At 38.9% G+C, this 23,606-nt stretch overlaps 1 non-coding gene across 1 annotated transcript; it reads right to left on the reverse strand.

The window, feature by feature from the left end:
• Positions 1-286: 286 nt before the first annotated feature.
• LOC127742469 (small nucleolar RNA R71) lies at positions 287-394 on the reverse strand. Its single transcript, XR_008003745.1, has one exon. It is a non-coding gene; the product is annotated as a small nucleolar RNA R71 (small nucleolar RNA).
• Between the last annotated feature and the right edge of the window lie 23,212 nt (positions 395-23,606).

The raw sequence follows: 23,606 nt of genomic DNA on the forward strand, positions 1-23,606 counted from the left end.
TTTTGAGCTGAAACCTCAACTAGTTACTCTAACGCAATAGAACTGCAAGTTTTATGGACTTCCATCAGAAGATCCCTACCAGTTTTTGACTGAGTTCTTGCAGATTTGTGATACTGTTAAGACTAATAGAGTAGATCCTAAAGTCTACAGGCTCATGCTTTTCCCTTTTGCTGTAAGAGACAGAGCTAGAACATGGTTGGACTCACAACCTAAAGATAGCCTGGACTCTTGGGATAAGCTGTTCACGGCCTTCTTGGCTAAGTTCTTTCCTCCTTAAAAGCTAAGCAAGCTTAGAGTGGATGTTCAGAACTTCAAGCAAAAAGATGGTGAATCCTTTTATGAAGCTTGGGAAAGATACAAGTAGTTGACCAAAAAGTGTCCTTCTGTCATGCTTTCAGAGTGGACCATTTTGGATATATTCTATGATGGTCTATCTGAGCTTTCTAAGATGTCACTGGACCATTCTGCAGGTGGATCCATTCACCTAAAGAAAACGCCTGCAGAAGCTCAAGAACTCATTGACATGGTTGCAAATAACCAATTCATGTACACCTCTGAGAGGAATCCTGTGAGTAATGGGACGCCTCAGAAGAGGGGAGTTTTTGAAATTGATGCTCTGAATTCCATATTGGCTCAGAACAAAATGTTGACTCAGCAAGTCAACATGATTTCTCAGAGTCTGAATGGGTGGCAAAATGCATCCAACAGTACTAAAGAGGCATCTTCTGAAGAAGAAGCTTATGATCCTGAGAACCCTGAAATGAGAGAGGTGAATTACATGGGTGAACCCTATGGGAACACCTATAATTCCTCATGGAGAAATCATCTAAATTTCTCATGGAAGGATCAACAAAAGCCGCAACAGGGCTTTAATAATGGTGGAAGAAACAGGTTTAGCAATAGCAAGCCTTTTCCATCATCTTCTCAGCAACAGACAGAGAATTCTGAGCAGAGCCCCTCTAGCTTAGCAAACATAGTCTCTGATCTATCTAAGGCCACTTTAAGTTTCATGCATGAAACAAGATCCTCCATTAGAAACTTGGAGGAACAAGTGGGTCAGTTGAGTAAGAAAATCACTGAAACTCCTCCTAGTACTCTCCAAAAGTAATACAAAAGAGAATCCGAAAAGAGAGTGCAAGGCCATTGATATAATCAATATGGCTGAATGCACAAAGGAGGAGAAGGACGTGAGTCCCAGTGGGGAAGATGATGAGCGGATAATTTATATGCGTTTTGGCATCGTTTTTAGTATGTTTTTAGTATGTTTTAGTTAGTTTTTATTATATTTTTATTAGTTTTTATTTAAAATTCACTTTTCTGGACTTTACTATGAGTTTGTGTGTTTTTCTATGATTTCAGGTATTTTCTGACTGAAATTGAGGGACCTGAGCAAAAATCTGATTCAGAGGCTGAAAAAGGACTGCAGATGCTGTTGGATTCTGACCTCCCTGCAATCGAAGTAAATTTTCTGGAGCTACAGAAGCCCAATTAGTGCGCTCTTAATTGCGTTGGAAAGTAGACATCCTGGGCTTTCCAGCAGTATTTAATAGTCTATACTTTGCTCTAGATTTGATGGCCCAAACCGGCGTTCCAAATCAGCTCAAGACTGCCTGGCGTTTAACGCCAGAACTGGCACAGAAGTCTATAAATAGGACCTTTTGCTATTGTATTTTCATCTTTGGACGTCTAGTTCTTAGATCATGAGGGCTGGCCTCTCGGCCATGCCTAGACCTTGTTCTTATGTATTTTCAACGGTGGAGTTTCTACACACTATAGATTAAGGTGTGGAGCTCTGCTGTACCTCGAGTATTAATGCAATTACTATTGTTCTTCTATTCAATTCAGCTTATTCTTGTTCTAAGATATCACTTATTCCTCAACTTGATGAATGTGATGATCCGTGACACTCATCATCATTCTCACCTATGAACGTGTGCCTGACAACCACCTCCGTTCTACCTTAGATTGAGTTATCCTTGACACCTCAGGATCTGTGGACCCCACAGGATCCCCACCTACCCACTACTCTCTCTCTTCTTCACCCACTCACCAATCACCTCAATACCTCTTCCCCAAAATCCCTCACCTATCAAATCCCACCATTCTCTTCACCACTCACATTCATCCTTCATAAAACCCCACCTACCTCACCATCCAAATTCAAACCACTTTCCCTCCCAAACCCACCCATAATGGCCGAACCCTACCCCTCTATGCACCCCTATATAAACCCTTCTTTACTCCTTCATTTTCACACAACCTAATCACTACTTCTCACCTTTGGCCGAAACACAAAGCCCCCCATCCATCTCCTATCTTTCTTCTTCTTCTACTCTCTTCTTTCTTCTTTTGCTCGAGGACGAGCAAACCTTCTAAGTTTGGTGTGGTAAAAGTGTTGCTTTTTGTTTTTCCATAACCATTTATGGCACCTAAGGCTGGAGAAACCTCTAGAAAGAGGAAAGGGAAGGCAAAAGCTTCCACATCTGAGTCATGGGAGATGGAGAGATTCATCTCAAGGGTGCATCAAGACCACTTCTATGAAGTTGTGGCCATGAAGAAGGTGATCCCCGAGGTCCCTTTCAAACTCAAAAAGAGTGAATATCCGGAGATCCGACATGAGATCCAAAGAAGAGGTTGGGAAGTTCTTACCAACCCCATTCAACAAGTCGGAATCTTAATGGTTCAAGAGTTCTATGCCAATGCATGGATCACCAAGAACCATGATCAAAGTGTGAACCCGGACCCAAAAAATTGGCTTACAATGGTTGGGGGGAAATGCTTAGATTTTAGTCCGAAAAATGTAAGGTTGGCATTCAACTTGCCCATGATGCAAGGAGATGAACACCCCTACACTAGAAGGGTCGACTTTGATCAAAGGTTGGACCAAGTCCTCATAGACATTTGTGAAGAGGGCGCTCAATGGAAGAGAGATTCAAGAGGGAAGCCGGTTCAACTGAGAAGGCATGACCTCAAGCCCGTGGCTAGGGGATGGTTGGAGTTTATCCAACGCTTAATCATTCCCACTAGTAATCGGTCCGAAGTTACTATAGACTGGGCTATCATGATTCATAGCATCATGATTGGAGAGGAAGTAGAAGTTCATGAGGTTATATCCCAAGAACTTTATAAGGTGGCGGACAAGTCCTCTACCTTGGCAAGGTTAGCCTTCCCTCATCAAAGAATCATGAGAGAGGAGCAACAAGGACAAGGAAGAGACATTGAGGAGCTCAAGCACTCCATAAGATCTTCAAGAGGAAGAACAAGCCGCCATCACTAAGGTGGACCCGTTCTTTAATCTCCTTGTTCTTTATTTTTCTATTTTTCGAATTTTTATGCTTATGTTTGTGTCTTAAAGTTATGAATGTCCTATGAATCCATCACCTTTCTTAAATGAAAACTGTTTTTATTACAAAAGAACAAGAAGTACATGATTTTGAATTCATCCTTAAAACTAGCTTAATTATTTTGATGTGGTGACAATACTTTTTGTTTTCTGAATGTATGCTTGAACAGTGCATATGTCTTTTGAATTTGTTGTTCATGAAGGTTAAAATTGTTAGCTCTTGAAAGAATGATGAAAAAGGAGACATGTTACTGAGGATTTGAAAAATCATAAAAATGATTCTTGAAGCAAGAAAAAGCAGTGAAGTTAAAAAAAAAGCAGAAAAAGCCGATAGCCCTTTAAACCAAAAGGCAAGGGTAATAAAAAGGATCCAAGGCTTTGAGCATCAGTGGATAGGAGGGCCTACAGGAATAACATCCTGGCCTAAGCGGCTAAACTAAGCTGTCACTAACCATGTGCTTGTGGCGTGAAGGTGTCAAGTGAAAACTTGAGACTGAGCGGTTAAAGTCGTGATCCAAGGCAAAAAGAGTGTGCTTAAGAACCCTGGACACCTCTAATTGGGGACTCTAGCAAAGCTGAGTCACAATCTGAAAAGGTTCACCCAGTTATGTGTCTGTGGCATGGATGTATCTGGTGGTAATACAGGAAAACAGAGTGCTTTGGGCCACGGCCAAGACTCATAAAGTAGCTGTGTTCAAGAATCATCATACTTAACTAGGAGAATCAATAACACTATCTGGATTCTGAGTTCCTATAGAAGCCAATCATTCTGAACTTCAAAGGATAAAGTGAGATGCCGAAACTGTTCAGAGGCAAAAAGCTAAAAACCCCGCTCATCTAATTAATACTGATCCTCATAGATGTTTTTGGAATTCATTGCATATTCTCTTCTTTTTATCATATTTGATTTTCAGTTGCTTGGGGACAAGCAACAATTTAAGTTTGGTGTTGTGATGAGCGGATAATTTATACGCTTTTTGGCATTATTTTTAGTATGTTTTTAGTATGTTTTAGTTAGTTTTTATTATATTTTTATTAGTTTTTATTTAAAATTCACTTTTTCTGGACTTTACTATGAGTTTGTGTGTTTTTCTATGATTTCAGGTATTTTCTGGCAGAAATTGAGGGACCTGAGCAAAAATCTGATTCAGAGGCTGAAAAAGGACTGCAGATGCTGTTGGATTCTGACCTCCCTGCACTCGAAGTGAATTTTCTGGAGCTACAGAAGCCCAATTGGCGCGCTCTTAATTGCGTTGGAAAGTAGACATCCTGGGCTTTCCAGAAATATATAATAGTCTATACTTTGCCCGAGATTTGATGGCCCAAACTGGCGTTCCAAATCAGCTCAAGACTGCCCAGCGTTTAACGCCGGAACTGGCACAGAAGTGGGAGTTAAACGCCCAAACTGGCACAAAAGCTAGCGTTTAACTCCAAGAAAAGTCTCTACACGAAAATGCTTCAATGCTCAGCCCAAGCACACACCAAGTGGGCCCGGAAGTGGATTTTTACGTCATTTACTCATTTTTGTAAACCATAAGCTACTAGTTCTCTATAAATAGGACCTTTTGCTATTGTATTTTCATCTTTTGATCAATTTAGATCTTAGGATCATCTTTGGATGTCTAGTTCTTAGATCATGGGGGCTGGTCTCTCCGCCATGCCTAGACCTTGTTCTTATGTATTTTCAACGGTGGAGTTTCTACACACTATAGATTAAGGGTGGAGCTCTGCTGTACCTCGAGTATTAATGCAATTACTATTGTTCTTCTATTCAATTTAGCTTATTCTTGTTCTAAGATATCACTTTTTCCTCAACTTGATGAATGTGATGATCCGTGACACTCATCATCATTCTCACCTATGAACGTGTGCCTGACAACCACCTCCGTTCTACCTTAGATTGAGTGGATATCTCTTGGATTTCTTAATCAGAATCTTCGTGGTATAAGCTAGAATTGATGGCGGCATTCTTGTGAATCCGGAAGGTCTAAACCTTGTCTGTGGTATTCTGAGTAGGATTCAAGGATTGAATGACTGTGACGAGCTTCAAACTCGCGATTGTGGGGCGTTAGTGACAAACACAAAAGAATCACTGGATTCTATTCTGACATGATCGAGAACCGACAAATGAATAGCCGTGCTGTGACAGAGCGCGTTGAACATTTTCACTGAGAGGACGGGACTGTAGCCATTGACAATGGTGATTCCCATCATACAGCTTGCCATGAAAAGGAGTAAGAAGGATTGGATGAAGACAGTAGGAAAGCAGAGAGACGAAAGGGACAAAGCATCTCCATACGCTTATCTGAAATTCTAACCAATGAATTACATAAGTATCTCTATCTTTATTTTATGTTTTATCATTAATCCTCCGTAACCATTTGAATCCGCCTAATTGAGATTTACAACATGACCATAGCTTGCTTCATACCAACAATCTCCGTGGGATCGACCCTTACTCGCGTAAGGTTTATTACTTGGACGACCCAGTGCACTTGCTGGTTAGTTGTGTGAAGTTGTGATAAAGAGTTGAGATTGCAATTGAGCGTACCATGTTGATGGAGCCATTGATGATCACAATTTCGTGCACCACCATCATACACAACATTCAAGTGGGTAAAATTCTTATCCCTAAGCTTTATTGATGCCAACACATGTTCGCCAGTTTCACTAGCCTTTTCTTTACATATTTTAGGTAGTTTCATGCATTCTCTTATGTAATAAGCAAGTTTTTGGGTGAGTATGCACTTACATCTTGATTCAAGAAAACATTGTGAACTTTACATGATTTCATGAGAATAATGCACGAATTGAATGCTAATTTAGATGATGCAGGATCTCATGATCTAGAACAAAGCTTTGATGCACTTTGTTTGTTTGATTTCAAGCCAAATAAAACATAGAAGAGCCACGTTAGTAGCCAAGTTAGTACCACCAACATAGTCACTAACGTGGAAAGGGAGCAAGCTTGCAACATTAGTGGTAAAGTTAACACCACTAACATCTTCGAAGGCCAACTTAGCCTACGTTAGTTACCACGTTAGATGCACTAACGTGGGGGCTAACATGAAAGAAAGAAGAAGCTCCAACGTTAGTGGTGAAGTTAACACCACTAATGTTACAAAGGCCATGAACACCACGTTAAGAGTCATGTTAATGCCATTAACGTGAGCTCTAGCGTGGAGCAAAAAGGATCACCAATGTTAGTGACACTAACTTTGTCACTAACATGGAACAGGCCAAGTTTACCCACGTTAGTAGCCACGTTAGTGCCACTGATGATTGAATTTTTGACGGTTTAGAATTTCACTAATGAAATCTCGTTGTAAAGTATAGTTTCTAAACCAAGCAATAATGCTTTCATACAAAAGATTGTTTGTCACAAGTCACAAACCCCTAAATTTATAAACTGAAGTATTGGAACCTCGGGTCGTTCTCCCTAGGAATTGTAATGAAGTGTCTTGTTATTGGTTGTGAGTTATTTTGGGGTTTTTGAGATTTTAGACAAGAATTATAAGTGGCAAAGAAAATAAACTAACAACTAACAAAGCTCTTGGCAAGATATGAGAACTAGAAGTCCTATCTTAGTTATCCTCCTCAATTGTGACAACAATTTGTCCATTACTCCCATTTAATTAACCTCTAACCATGGAGGAAAGTCAAGTGGATGAATCAATTTGACTCCTCAAGTCCTAATCAACTCCTAAAGGAAAGACTAGCTTTAGAGGTATTCAAATCAATTAGCAACTTCTAATTATTAATCGACAAAGGAATTATATAACTCAAGAGTCACTAATTACTCTACCTAGGCCAAGAGGAACAAAATCTATACTAAAGCTAAAAGAGGCATTTTATCAAACACATAAGAGGCACAAAAGGAAAGAATATGAAATCTATAACAAGAATGAAATCTAACAACAATTATTGCAATGAATTAACAACAACAATCAAAAGGAACACAATTATTATGAATTACCTCTAATTGAATTGAAAGAAGAGAGAAGAAACAAAAGTAGATCTACAACAAAATATAGAATCAACATAAAAGAGATCACAACAAAAGAGTAGAGGAAGATGAATGTAACAACAAAGAATTGAGAGATAGAAGTAGAAGAAAGCAAAGATTAAAACCTAGATCTAAGAACTAAACCTAATCCTAACCCTAATCCTAGAGAGAAGTGAGAAATTCTCTCTCTAAAACTAACTCTAAACTAATCCTAATGAGTGTGAATGATCAAAAGTCTAGCATCCCTTTGCTCTTCAATCCTTGGCTTTAAATAGCAGTTTGGGCACCAAAGTTGGTTTAGATTGGGCCCATCATCTCCTCAGAATTTGTTGGGTGCGAATTCACTTAAAAATCATGTATTAGCATCGATACGTACGCGCACAGCACGCGTACGCGTCCATGGGCCATTTCGTAAAGTGCACGCGAGCGTCCATGGGCAAGTTCAACTCTTTGGCTTTTCATGATTTCCACTTTGCATGCTTTTCTCTTCACTATTTTGATCCATTCCTAGCCTTTTCAATCTGAAATCACTAACAAATACATCAAGGCATCTAGTGGAATCAAAAGGAGATTAAAATCATCAAGTTAAAGGCCTAAAAAACATGTTTTCACATCTAAGCACAAATTAGGAGAAAATCATAAAACCATGCTATTTCATTGAATAAATGTGGGTAAAAGGTCATAAAATCCCTAAAAATCAATACAAGATAAACCCTAAAAATGGGGTTTATCAGCCACTAACGTAAGAGGTAACGTGGAGCAAGGATAAGGAGCCAACGTTAGTGACACTAACTTTGTCACTAACACTGGAGATGGCCAATATGCCCACGTTAGTGGCCACATTAATGCCATTAACGTGAGCACTAACGTGGAAGGGGGAAAGTTTTGTAACGTTAGTGACAAAGTTAGTGTCACTAACGTCTTCGTGTCATGGCATGCCTACGTTAATAGCCACGTTAGTAACACTAACGTGGACCATTATCGTGGGAGAAAGACAAGGTTGTAGCATTATTGGCAAAGTTAGCGCCAATAACGCTAGCGAAGGATAGGAAAGGTTACGTTAGTGGTCACGTTAGTGCCATTAATGCGTGAGTTAACGTAGCTCAAATGGGTTGGGACGTTAGTGACAAAGTTAATGTCACTAACGTCTTCGAACCAGGATTTACACTTAACGTTAACACCACTAACGCCTTGACTAAACGTAAACCATGCTTGACTCAACTTCTTTCTGCAAGCAAAGCTAAGCCCACTGAAGTCTGTAACTGCTTCAACAGATAGAGGATCAGAAGAGTAGTATATATAGGAGTAGTTTTGAACTAGAGGGCAATTCAGATTGGGATCTGGGGATCCAAGACTTGTAAACACTCTGTATATTTACTTTCTCTGCAATTTAGTTTACTTTATAATGCACTCTTCATTTATGCTTTCGATTTTCAGAGCTATGAACAACTAAACCCCCTTTCATTGGGTTAGGGAGCTCTGTTGTAATTTGATAGATCAATTGTAGTTTTTATTCTTCTTCCTCTTTCTTTTCTCTTAATTTTACTAGAAAGCTTTCGATCTTCATCCAATTGGTTAGTTATCTAGGAAAAGAAGCTCTCCATAATTGGATCTCCTCGGAACCTTGGAAGAGGAATGAGGAGATCATGCTAGAAATGCTTTCACATGCTGGACCAAATTGGGGTTTTGATGGATATAGTAACATATAATCCTACCAAAACTTTGATTTGGGAATGCATGTGGTATAATCAGTGACCATACTTCATCTCTTCCCATGAGCAATTAAATCAAGGAATTGGGCAATTGTTCAAGCTTAGAGAGATCGAGTTTCCAAGGAATTGGGATCCAATCACTTAAGATTGCTAAGGAGATCAATGAATGCATTGATTGAGGAAGAGATGAAGATGAACTTAATCCAGAGAATACGACATCTCCTAAGCCCAATGAATTCCCCATTTCTGATCTTACCCATTCTCTTTAATTTTTGCTATTTACTTTTATGCTCATCTCCCCAAATTCCCATTGAAGATTCTGCAATTTACTTTTCTGCAATTTATATTCTGCCATTTACTTTTAGCACTTACATTCCCTGTCATTTATCTTTCTCGCCATTTAATTTTCTGCAATTTTCAATTCAACTTTACTTAGCTCAACTAGAACATTCGTCTAATTAAATTTTCTTGACCAATCAATCTCTGTGGGATTCGACCTCACTCTATTGTGAGTTTTTACTTGACGACAATTCGGTATACTTGCCAAAGGGAAATTTGTTGAGAGACAAGTTTTCGTGCATCAAGTTTATGGTATCATTGCTGGGGATTGATTTTGTATTGACAATGATTAAATTAGAGGATAACTAAATTGAGCAATTTTCTTTTATTTTGTTTATTTCGTTTATGTCATTTACTTCCAGTCTCAGCCATTTTTCTTTTATTACTTCATTTTGCTTTATTTCCTTAGTTATTTACGTTTCTGTTCAACTAATCTACTAACTGTTAATTAAATTGCATCACTCACACTAACAATAACCTTAACAAGAGCGATCTCTTCACTTTTCTCTTGCTTGTGATTTGCTGATTGTATGATAGGTAGAAGAAGAGGAGCTTCAACCTCATTTGAATCTAAATCTGAGAAGATCTTCCTTAGATTAAAGAGGCGAGCAAGAGGAAAGAAGGTTGTTGGTACAGAGGAAGAAGAGGAGAACTTAGAGATAGACATGGAGGAGAACATGGAGGACCATCACGAAGAGGAGACACATAACCATGCCAGAGAAGGTCCAACAAGCCATGCTGAGCAGGAGAGAAGAGTTCTAGGCTCTTACATTAATCCAAATCCAAGGAATTATGGAAGTAGCATCCAAAAACTAACTATACATGCCAATAACTTTGAATTGAAACCTCAACTCATTACCCTTGTTCAGAAAAATTGCTCATTTGGAGGAGGCACCCAAGAAAACCCTAATAAACACTTAACCACTTTCCTAAGAATATGCGATACTGTGAAGTCTAATGGTGTTCATCCCGAAACCTATAGATTGCTCTTGTTTCCCTTCTCTCTTAGGGACAAAGCATCTAAATGGCTAGAATCCTTCCCAAGGGAGAGTCTGACGACTTGGGAAGATATGGTGAACAAGTTCTTGGCAAGATTCTATCCTCCTCAAATAGTCAATAGATTAAGGGCTGAGGTCCAAACATTCAGGCAACAAGATGGTGAGACGCTCTATAAAGCATGGGAGAGGTATAAAGACTTGCCAAGGAGGTGCCCACCAGACATGTTCAATGAATGGGTGCAGCTACACATTTTCTATGAAGGCTTGTCCTATGAATCAAAGAAGGCATTGGACCACTCTTCAGGGGGATCTCTAAACAAGAAGAAGACCATTGAAGAAGCCATAGACATCATAAAAACTGTGGCCAACAATGAGTTTTTCTATGCATCTGACAGGAGCACCAACCGAGGAGTAACAGAGCTAAACCATATGGATGCCTTGTGATGACAAGTCATCATATGCTAGCTTTGCAAGCATTTTTCACTTGTTTCATTAGGTTTTATGCACTTTCTTGTATTGTAAGTAAGTAATTTGGATTGGAATTGCATAGTTTGTTAAATCAATCAACCACCCTCTCATTTACACAAAATCATGAGGTTTAAGCTATAATTAGTTGGTTTTTGAATGAATTATGAACTTTGTGAATTTGGTGATACTTTGATTGGTGGTTTTGATTACTTGTAGGTGAAGAAAAGAAAAAAAAATAAGAAAAGCGTGGCCTAAGGATCATGCTCAAAGGAAACAAAAAGTGTAGCCAAGGGAAGAGAAAAACATGGCACAATCAAGGATAAGAGCCTAAAGCTCTCACCAAGAGCCTAGAGCTCTCTCAAGGAGCGCTACTCCAAGGACAAAGGCAAAGCAAAGGGAAAGTTAGGCTCTCCATGAGAACCGAGCGCTACAAGCAAAGGAGGGAGCAAGGCAAAGTTTCAAAGTTCAGCTCTTGCCAAGAGCTTTATCGGGGGCACTCTACGAAAAATCCAAAGAAAAAAGCTTGCTAGTGCACTCACCAATGTTCGAACTCATGAACAAGGGAGAAGGATGCAAGCGCTACCTTGCAAGAAAACAAGCCAAAATTGGCTTGTTTGCATTCCCTGGGATTCGAACCGGGAGCATGAGGGAAACAATGGTGGAAGTGCTACTTTGTTGCCAAGAAAAAGGAACCAGCAAATGCTCTCCTAATGGTTCGAGCTTGGTACCTCACTAAGGACGAGGAGGAAGCTCAGCTCTTGCCAAGAGCTGAGCGCTACATCCCTTGTCACATGAAGCATGTCATGCACAATTGGCACAAGGCCAAGGAACCAAAGCTCAGCTCGTTGCAAGAACCTAGCCCAGCCTTGGGAGCAACACCCATGGGCTAGGAAATTCAACAAAAATTCAAGATAAATTCATTTCTTCACCAAATTTAGAAGCCCACCCAAAGTCTGACATCCAAAATAGGAAGTGTATAAATAGATGTTAGCTAGATTTAGAGAGGACTTTTTCTTCTTTTGATCATTTTTAGAGTTTTTCATTTTGGAGTTGACTTTTGTTTTGAATTTTCATTTTCTTTGAACTTTGGCTTTGAATTGGGAAGGAGAATTGAGTTCTCTTCCTCTGCGTTTACTTCTTTTCTTTTCTGCACACTTTGCTTGAGTCTTGGGTGTTGAGAATTGAAGAAATCTTCAATCTCACCTTGAGATCTCTTTGTTCATTTTACTGCATAATTCAAGTATTTGTGTTTTGATATACTTTTCTCTACTGAATTTCATCTTTAATTCTTCTGCAATTGTTCTCTGATTGGATCAAGGAAGGCAGTGAGGTCTAGACTTGTTTTCTAGTCTCTTGACCCCTGAGATCTGCATTTTCTGTTTAATTTATCTACTATATGCTTCTTCACGTAATTTTACTTTTCTGTCTGAGATCTATTTCAATTCAAGTCATCTTTTACTCTTCTGTTAATTGTAATTTACTTTTCCTTGTTTAAATTCTGCATTCCCAGCTCCCTAAACCCTTTAATATTCAAGCAATTTACATTTCTTGCACTCTAAGCTTCTGTAATTTACATTTCTTGCACTCTAAGTTTCTGTCATTTACTTTACCTATTCTTTAAGATTCAGCTTTTTAATTCTTCTGCACTTTAAATTCTTGTCAATTTCCCTTCTTCCTTTACATTTCATGCAATTTAGCTTCTATCAGATACAAATTACTCAAATCAACTCTTGTTTGCTTGACTAAATCAACCACTAAACTAAAATTGCTCAATCCTTCAATCCCTGTGGGATCGACCTCACTCACGTGAGTTATTATTACTTGATGCGACCCGGGACACTTGCCCGTGAGTTTTGTGTTGGATCGTTTTCCACACATCATGTTTTTGGCGCCGTCGCCAGGGATTGAATTTGATTGACAATGATTAAGTGAGGTGGTGATCTAGATTAAGCATTTTTTTTCTTTAATTTTGACTAACACACTAACTGTTTGAATCTTTGCTTAAGCTAACTAAAACCTCACTCTAGCAATGGAGTGAAGTGTCTTTGGTTTTCTGGTTTGGTTTGTTTCTTGTGCTTGTTTGTATGACAGAGGCAAGAAGAGAGACCCCTGTTTTCTGTGAAGCTGATGAAAGAACTCTTAGGAGAATAAGAAGAGAAGCCAGAGGAAAGGGAGTTATTGGTGAAGAAGTTTTTGAGGAAGAATACCAAGAAATGGAAGGGAACACTTCCAATGCCAATCCGAAGGAGTGGCCAACAACAATGATCAACCACAGAGGAGAGTTTTGGCTTCTTGTACATTTGCAAATCCTAGACATTGTGGGAGTAGCATCCTTACCCCAAATGTCAATACAAATAACTTTGAATTGAAGCCACAACTCATCACATTGGTCCAAAACAACTGCTCTTTTGGAGGAGGACCACTTGAAGATCCAAACCAACACTTATCCATTTTTTTTGAGGATCTGTGATACTGTCAAATCTAATGGTGTGGATCCTGACATCTACAAGCTGTTGCTATTTCCATTATCCCTCATAGACAAAGCTACTCAACGGTTGGAGATATTTCCAAGAGAAAGCATTAACACTTGGGAAGATCTTGTGAGCAAGTTTCTTGCCAAATTTTACCCACCTTAGAAGATTATTAGATTGAATACTGAAGTGCAAACATTCACACAATTGGATGTTGAATCTCTATATAAGGCATGAGAGAGATACAAGGCTTTGCTCAGGAAATGTCCACCAGACATGTTCACTGAATGGGACAAGCTTCAAAACTTCTATGAAGGACTCACTTTGAATGCTCAAGAAGCACTGGATCACTCAGCTGGAGGCTCTTTGCAACTGATGAAGACTACAGAAGAGGCCCAAAATCTCATTGATATGGTGGCAAACAATCAATATTTCTTTGCTCATCAGAGACAACGCCAACCATCACAGAGGAAAGGAGTGCTAGAGTTGGAAGGAGTAGACACAATCCTAGCTCAACACAAAGTGATGCAGCAGCAAATTCAGCAACAATTTGAACAAATGGCTAAGAGGATTGATAGCTTACAAGTTACATCAGTGAATGTCACAAGCCAACCACAAATCACATGGGGGCAGAATGAAGAGAATCAAGAGGATCAACAGCAAGAACAAATTCAATATGTGCACAACCAAGGTTCTGGACCAAGTGAAGTTTATGATGACACTTATAACCCATCTTGGAAGAACCACCCAAACCTTAGATGGGGAGATAGCCACAACCAGAATCAGCAACCATGGCAAAGGAATTCAAATCAAAACACTTCAAGAAATAACCAAAACTATAACCAACAAAATAATAACCATAATTCATATAGAAAACCCTAAAACAACTGCCCCACCTCCAACCATTATTCATCCAATAACCAAACCACCAACCAAACCACATCATCCATCCCCAATAGCTTACAACCAACCACCTATCTCACAAGACTCTCAGAGGATCACCAACTTGGAGCTCTTGATGGAGAAAATGATGAAGTACCAAGTGTTTACAAGCAAGAATCAGGAAGCTTCCATGAAAAATATGGAAAGACAGATTAGACAGCTTTCCAAGTAAATTGCTATTAAGAGACCATCAAGCTCATTACCAAGCGACACCATTCCTAATCCAAAAGAAGAATGCAAAACTATACAGCTAAAGAGTGGAAAGACATTGGTGGACAACAAAGAAGTAACCAAGAAGCCTATGGAAAGCAATAAAGAGCCAACAGAGAAAGAAGAAACTAACAACAAAGAGGTGACAGCAAGCAAGCATACTCCAGAAAAGCTCAAAGAGAAGGACAACCAGCCACACAATTCAAGGGTAGAAAAGGAAGAACTAACCCAAGGGCAGAAGCAAGTGGGGAAAACCTTCACACCTCCATTGCCATATCCCCAAAGATTTAACAAAGAAGCAAACGATCAACACTTTCACAAGTTTCTTGAAGTTTTCAAGAAATTGGAGATAAATATTCCATTGGCCGAAGCATTAGAGCAGATGCCTCTATATGCCAAGTTCCTGAAAGAGCTCATCAACAAAAAGAGAAGTTAGCATGAGAAGAAAACTATATTGCTCACTGAAGAATGTAGTGCATTAATCCAGAAAGGGATTCCCCCTGAACTTGAAGACTCTGGAAGTTTTTTTTTGCCTTGTACCATTGGCAGTATGATCATCAACAAGGCAATGTGTGATTTAGGAGCGAGTATCAATCTAATGCCCTCTTCTTTAGTGAAAAATTTGTGCATAGAGGAAGTGAAGCCAATACAAATGTCTCTAAAATTGGTGTACAAGTCAGTGATATATTCCAGGGGTATGATTGAAAACCTTCTAGTTAAGGTAGACAAATTCATATTCCCTACAGATTTTGTGGTCTTAGATTCAGATGAAGATGGAGGTGATTCCATTATACTTGGAAGATCATTCTTGGCCACAGCAAGGGCCATTATAGATGATGAACAAGGAGATTTGACCCTCAGAATACATGATGAAAGCATTACCTTGAATGTCTTTCCAAAAACACAACACGTTGATAAAAAGAGAAACTGCATGGAGACTGATAAATGAGACTTGTAATGGAAAAAAAACAACAAGACAATCATTGATTACCTTCCAAAGCAAGAAACAAACAACACAGTAGGGTAAAAGGAGAATGAAACTATGCAGAGTGATGAGGGAAAGCAGGAAGAAATTGAAGTGTTAGTTACTGAGAAGGAAAACCCAGATATGCAGCCCATTGTCAAAGGGGAAGGATCCACACACAAGAAGAAAAAAAAGCAAGAAAAGGGGTAAAAAGGGGTGGAAGAACAAAAAGATCCCAACTGAGGGATTTCAAAAAGGGGATAAAGTGCAGTTAATCTACCAACAATTTGGGGCAAGTCAACAAGCTGATGACTACTACACTGTTGGCAAAATACTCTCACTAGAGCATACTGAAATTGAGCATCAAGGCACAAAAAGGAAGATCACAGTGAGGGGAGACAAGCTGAGACACTATAGTCGTCAACCACCCTAATGAGGGGCCAATGTCAAGCTAGTGACATTAAAAGAGCACTTGTTGGGAGGCAACCCAACCTGAGATAGTTTTCTTTTCATAGCTCTTTCAATAAAAAAGTTTAGTAGTTTTGTATGTATTGCAAGGAGCTAAGTTTGGTGTTGCACAATTTATAACCTTTAGCAAAGACAAAAGGATTTCACGTATAGTTAACTGGATGCATAAGAAATAATGGCAAGGGACTAAGTTTGGTGTTCACACACCAAAGTAAGTTCAAGAGCCCACAATCAATTCTTGCACACTAACCAGTTACTTAAGGGCTTGAGAAGCAAGCCACTTTTGAGGATTATGTAGGAAAGAAGCCAATATTTGGAGGCAGTCTACATTATGACTCAAGAGGGACATAACAGAAGAAAGAATAAAAAGCTGCAACCCAAAAGCTTGTCTCTGCACTTAATCCTTGTTGTTGAGAAGTACTTTAAATTGGGAAATCATATACGACTTGCTAAAGTGTTCATTTAGTTGTAAGTGAAAATGCTGCCAAGAATGAGTAATCTGCACAATTTTTGTCATCCTTCATTATCTTGAATCTTGTTTTGTTTCCCTTCTGCTTGAATAAAAGGAAAAATGTTTGAATTAGAAAGTGAATATCCAATGTTGCAAAAGTTAGAAAGAAAGCAGTGGTGGTATTTGTTTGATTTAATGCATAGCTCATAAAATAAAAGCTGCATAATGGCATTTTCCTAGAAGTGTGAACTGGTTTGCTGTTATGAAGCCTTGTATCATTGAAAATCCCTTGAAAATAAATCAGAACAAAAAGAAAAGAAAGAGAAAAGCCAAAAAGTGGCAAGGAAACAAATAATAAGGCTAGTCACTAATAGCTTGGACCCTAGGACACATGCCTGTGGTGTTTTTTTTTTGTACTAGGATATGCTTGGACAAGTAAGTTTTGAGGAGTATTTCAAAACTTGGCCACTTAGATCAACTGATCTGGGATTGCCAACTGAAAGTCCACCATCAAAAGCAACCTAGTTACAAAACATTTAGTAATCCAAAGAGATGCTGGGCATCAATGATCCTAGGAAGAAAAGGTGAGCCATGTGTCTGTGGTGAAGGAATGTTGAGCAAAACTAAGCCAAAGGCTACTGCAACATTTGCCACCAAGCCTTCAATGAATAATAAGCTCTTTAAGCAAAATAAGGAAAGAAAAATGAGCAAGGGAACAAGCAAAAGTGAAGCATTATAGCAGCAATCTTGGTAAACCTTTGAGGGAACATATCTTATGTAACAGCACTTAATAAATGAGCTATCATTGTCTGCATAAAACCCCATGAACCAAGTTCAGCAATTTGCTAAAATAAGGATATGCATACTTCTCTGTTTTATTCTAATTTCTCTTCTGATTAATGCTTGCTTGGGGACAAGCAAGATTTAAGTTTGGTGTTTTGATGACAAGTCATCATATGCTAGCTTTGCAAGCATTTTTCACATGTTTCATTAGGTTTTATGCACTTTCTTGCATTGTAAGTAAATAATTTGGATTGCAATTGCATATTTTGTTTAATCAATCAACCACCCTCTCATTTACACAAAATCATGAGGTTTAAGCTATAATTAGTTGGTTTTTGAATAAATTATGAGCTTTGTGAAGAAAAGAAAAAAATAAGAAAAGTGTGGCCTAAGGAGCGTGCTCAAAGGAAACAAAAAGTGTAGCCAAGGGAAGAGAAAAATGTGGTACAATCAAGGACAAGAGCCTAAAGCTCTCACCAAGAACCTAGAGCTCTCACAAGGAGCGCTACTCCAAGGCCAAAGGCAAAGCAAAGGGAAAGCTAGGCTTTCCATGAGAACCGAGCACTACAAGCAAAGGAGGGAGCAAGGCAAAATTTCAAAGCTCAGCTCTTGCCCAGAGCTTTATCGGGGGCACTCTAAGAAAAATCCAAAGAAAAAAGCTTGCTAGCACTCACCAATGTTCAAACTCATGAACAAGGGGGAAGGATGCAAGCGCTACCTTGCAAGAAAACAAGCCAAAATTGGCTTGTTTGCATTCCCTAGGATTCGAACCGGGAGCATGAGGGAAACAATGGAGGAAGCGCTACTTTGTTGCCCAGAAAATGGAGCCAGCAAATGCTCTCCCAATGGTTCGAGCTTGGGACCTCACTAAGGACGATGAGGAAGCTCAGCTCTTGCCAAGAGCTGAGCGCTACCTCCCTTGTCACATGAAGCATGTCACGCACAATTGGCACAAGGCCAGGGAACCAAAAATTCAAGGAAATTTAACAAAAATTCAAGATAAATTCATTTCTTCACCAAATTTAGAAGCCCACCAAATTCTGAGATCCAAAAGAGGAAGTGTATAAATAGATGTTGGCTAGATTTGGAGAGGACTTTTCTTCTTTTGATCATTTTTAGACTTTTTCATTTTGGAGTTGACTTTTGTTTTGAATTTTCATTTTTTTTTAACTTTAGCTTTGAATTGGGAAGGAGAATTGAGTTCTCTTCCTCTGGGTTTACTTCTTTTCTTTTTTGTACACTTTGCTTGAGTCTTGGGTGTTGAGAATTGAAGAAATTCTATTTTAATCTCACCTTGAGATCTCTTTGTTCATTTTACTGCATCATTCAAGGATTTGTGTTTCGGTCTACTTTTCTCTACAGAATTTCATCTTTAATTCTTCTGCAATTGTTCTCTGATTGGATCAAGGAAGACTGTTAGATCTAGACTTATTTTCTAGTCTCTTGACCCCTGAGATTTGCATTTTCTCTTTAATTCATCTACCATATGCTTCTTCATGCAATTTTACTTTTCTGTCTGAGATCTGTTTCAATTCAAGTCATCTTTTACTCTTCTGTTAATTGCAATTTACTTTTCCTTGTTTAAATTCTGCATTCCCAGCTCCTTAAACCCTTTAATATTCAAGCAAGTTACATTTTTTGCACTCTAAGCTTCTGCAATTTACATTTCTTGCACTCTAAGTTTCTGTCATTTACTTTACCTGTTCTTTAAGATTCAGCTTTTTAATTCTTCTACACTTTAAATTCTTGTCAATTTCCCTTCTTCCTTTACATTTTATGTAATTTAGCTTCTGTCAGATACAAATCACTCAAATCAACTCTTGTTTTCTTGACTAAATTAACTACTAAACTAAAATTGCTCAATCCTTCAATCCCTGTGGGATCGACCTCACTCATGTGAGTTATTATTACTTGATGCGACCCGGTACACTTGCCGGTCAGTTTTGTGTTGGATCGTTTTCCACACATCACCTTGCTGGCTCAAAACAAGATGATCACTAAGTAATTAGCTAACCTTACCAAGCAGATGAAAAGGAATCAAGTTGCAGCAATCACCACCCTACTGCCAGCTCAAGAAGGAGTGAATACAGAGGAAGGAGGTGACTAGGAACAAGCCAACTATGTTGGAAACTCATCCAAGCAGTCATACGATCCATACTCCAAGACTTACAATCCGGGTTAGATGAACCACCCAAATTTTGGGTGGGGGAACCAGCAAGACCAAGGCCAAGATCAGAGGCGTCACAACCCCAACCAAAATAACAATGCAGCCTATCAACATTCAACTCAAAGGCCATATCAACACCCATCCAACAACTCTTCTCAACAACCATATCAGACCCAAAACATCCATTCTCAACCCTCTAACCTCAACTCACCATCATCATCTGAAGATAGACTCTCCAAGATTGAGACTCTACTTAAAGGCATATGCAAAGAAGTTCAAGACAACAGAGCGTTCAGGAAGGAAGTGTAATCCAATATGCAAAATTAGGATGCAGCCATCAAGAAGCTTAAGACACAGATTAGCTACCTATTCAAGCAAGTTCCTAACCACAGCCTTTGTAACAACACTAATGCAAACCTAAAGGAGGAGTGTAAAACCATCACACTCAGAAGTGGAAGGGAATTGAAGGAAACATCAAAGGAGGCACAAGAGAAGAAAACAGATGAAAACAAAGAAAGACAAGAGGAATCACAAGCTCCTGCTCCCAATTCACATCAAGAAGAAGAAGTGTTGAAGCCATATATTCCAAAAGCTCTATACCCTCAACGATTGAAAAAGAATGGAAATGATAACCAATTCTCACGATTCTTGGAAGTCTATAAGAGACTACAGATTAACATACCTCTATGCTAAGTTTTTAAAGGAATTAATGACCAAGAAGAGAAGTTGGAAGAATGATGAGACTATTGTACTAACTGAGGAATGTAGTGCTATCATTCAACACAAGCTACCCCAGAAATTAAAGGACCCAGGGAGCTTCCAAATCTCTTGTATCATAGGGGGAATCACAGTGGAAAAAGCTTTATATGATTTGGGAGCTAGCATAAATCTAATGTCCTTAGCAATGATGAGAAGAATGAAGACTGAGGAGGCTAAACCAACAAGGATGGCCCTTTAATTGGTGGACCAATCATTCAGGTTCCCCCATGGAGTAGTGGAAGACTTGTTGGTGAAGGTGGGAGACTTCATCTTTCCAGCAGACTTTGTAGTGTTAGATATGGAGTAAGAAGACAAAGCCTCCATCATTTTGGAAAGGCCCTTCTTAGCTACTGCCGGAGCCATCATAGATGTCTAAAAGGGTGAACTTAGGTTATATGATGAAAAGATGGTATTCGGAAGGCATCTCTGACTTCATGAGCTAGCAAAGATAGGTCTGTAAAGAAATGCATATCTTATCCTTTGATGTGTTCAAAGCCATGAGCTACCTACAGAAGTCACTAGGAGAATGCATGAGGTTAGACTCAATAGAAGTTTTAGTATAAGAAACCCTTGAGGATGAAGAACTTGAGGAGATGTCAAAAGAAGAACCCGCATCAAACGAAGAGGCTACAACAGCCGTAGTTCTTGTTCAGGGCACATTAGAAGAGAAGAATGAAGAAAAAGAAGCACCCAAGCTTGAACTGAAAGCATTACCACCTACTCTCAAATATGCATATTTGGGAAACAATGAAAGTTAGCCAGTGATCATAAATTTAGCTCTCAGCCAAGAACAGGAGGAAGAATTAATTAAAGTGTTGCAGAAGTATAAAGACGCCATTGGATGGACCCTTGCTGACTTAAAGGGAATCAGTTCGGCCATATGCATGCATAAGATACTGTTGGAAGATGATGCGAAACCCTCCATTCAACTCCAAAGGAGGCTGAATCCAGTCATGAAAGAGGTGGTGCAGAGGGAAGTCATGAAGCTGTGGCAGGGACGAGTAATTTACCCAATTTCATATAGCCCATGGGTGAGCCCCCATCCAAGTGGTTCCCAAGAAATGAGGCATCACTGTAGTGCCCAATGAAAGGAATGAGCTCATCCCTAAACGAACCATCACAGGATGGAGGATGTGCATTGATTACAGAAAACTTAATGAGGCTACAAGAAAAGATTACTTCCTACTCCCTTTCATGGATCAAATGCTCGAAAGGCTTGCAGGACATGCATATTATTATTTTCTAGATGGTTATTCAGGATACAATCAAATAGTGGTTGATCCAAGAGACCAGGAAAAGACATCATTCACTTGTCCATATAGAGTGTTTGCTTACAGGCGCATGCTATTTGGGCTATGCAATGCACCTACAACTTTTCAACGCTGCATGCTTTCTATATTCTCAGATACGATAGAAAAATTCATTGAAGTTTTTATGGATGATTTTTTAGTATTTGGGGATTCCTTCTCTAATTTCCTAAATCACCTCGCCTTGGTATTAGAAAGATGTCAAGTGACCAACTTGGTTTTGAATTGGGAGAAATGCCATTTCATGGTGACAGAAGGAATAGTTCTTGGACATAAAGTTTTAACCAAGGCATTGAGGTGGACAGAGCTTTGGTGGAATTAATTGAAAAATTACCTCCACCTAGTGATATTAAGGGAATTAGGAGCTTTTTAGGGCATGCTGGCCTATACAGAAGGTTTATAAAAGATTTTTCAAAAATAGCCAAGCCTTTAAGTAATCTTCTTGTGTCTGTGACGAACGGATTCTTGCGTGGTCTAGAATTTTACAAATAAGCTCTCGTTGTAAGTATAGCTTCTAAACAAATAAAAATCCTTTCGTACAAAAGTTTGGTTGTCACAAGTAACAAAACCCAATAAAATTTATAACCGAAGTATTCAAACCTCCGGTCGTCTCTCAATGAATTATAGGGAGGTATGATTTATTATTGGTTATGGAAAAGTATCTTTTGGGTTTCTTTTTTGAAAGGTTTGAACAAGGAATTTAGATGGCAAGAAAATAAATTAATAACTAGAAAAACTCTTGACAAGATATGAGAATTGGAAATCCCATCCTAGTTATCCTTATCAGTTGTGATGAAAATTGTTTATTGCTCCCACTTAGTTAACCCTTACTAAATAAAGGAAAGTTAAGTGGACTAATCAGTTTGATTCCTCAAATCCTAGTCAACTCCTATGGAAAGACTAGCGTTAGAGGAATCCAAATCAATCAGCAAATTCTAATTTTCAATCAGCACCTGAGTTTGATAACTCAAGTGTCACCAATTACTCAACCAAAGCCAAAAGGGGAAAAATCCAAATTTTTTATTTCATAAATAAAAGAAAGCAATCATAAATATGAAATACCTCAAATTATATTAAATATAAAATCAAATCTAATATGAGAATTCATAAATCAAAGTAATAGAATAAATAAAAGTAGAAGAGAAACCAAAGTAAAGGAACATTGAACCTGGAATGAAGAAGAAGTAAACCTAACCAAAGAGAAATCCTAAAAACTAAAAACTAAGAGAGAGGAGAGAGCCTCCCCCTCTAGAAAACTACATCTAAAACCTAAATTGTGAATAATGAATGTTTTCAATGAATGGATGCATTCCCCCACTTTATAGCCTCTAATTTGTGTTTTATGGGCCAAAAACTGGGTCAAAATAGCCTAGAAATCGCCCCCAGTGATTTCTAATACGTCCAGCACGCGGCAAAGTCACGTGTATGCATTGTCCACGTGTACGCGTGGATTGAGTTTTCTCTAGGTCATGCGTGCGCGTGATCCACGCGTGCGCATCGCCTATCTTCAGGGAAGCTATGAAAAATTATATATCATTGTGAAGCCCAGATGTTAGCTTTCTAACACAACTGGAACCGCGTCATTTGGATCTCTGTAGCTCAAGTTATGGTCGATTTAGTACCAAGAGGTCAGGTTGGACAGCTTTAGCAGCTCCTTCAGTTTCTTGTATTTCTTCCACTTTTACATGCTTCCTTTCCATCCTCTAAGCCATTCCTGCCCTGTAATCCCTAAAATCACTTAACGCACATATCACGGCATCGAATGCTAATAAGAGGGGATTAAACATAGCAAATTTAAGGCTAAAAAAGCATGTTTTCAATCATAGCACAAAATCAGGAAGGAAAACGTAAAACATGCGATTTCTATGAATAAGTGTGAGAATAATGTATAAAATTCACTAGATTAAGCACAAGATAAACCCTAAAAAATGGGGTTTATCAGTCTGAAACACCTTTTGTTTTTTATCAGAAGTGCATGCTAGCGTTTGAAAACTTGAAAAAGAAACTTTCCTCAGCCCCTATCATTACCCCACCTGATTGGAATTTGCCATTTGAGCTGATGTGTGACGCATCTGATTTTGCAGTTGGGGCCGTGCTAGGACAGAAGAAAGATAACTTGGTGCATGTCATATACTATGCCAGCAAAGTCCTTAATGACACTCAAAAGAATTACACCTCCACTGAAAAGGAGTTGTTGGCAATAGTATTTACATTCGAT

The sequence above is a fragment of the Arachis duranensis genome, chromosome 1 (genome assembly GCF_000817695.3).
Source record: "Arachis duranensis cultivar V14167 chromosome 1, aradu.V14167.gnm2.J7QH, whole genome shotgun sequence".
NCBI lineage: Eukaryota > Viridiplantae > Streptophyta > Magnoliopsida > Fabales > Fabaceae > Arachis > Arachis duranensis.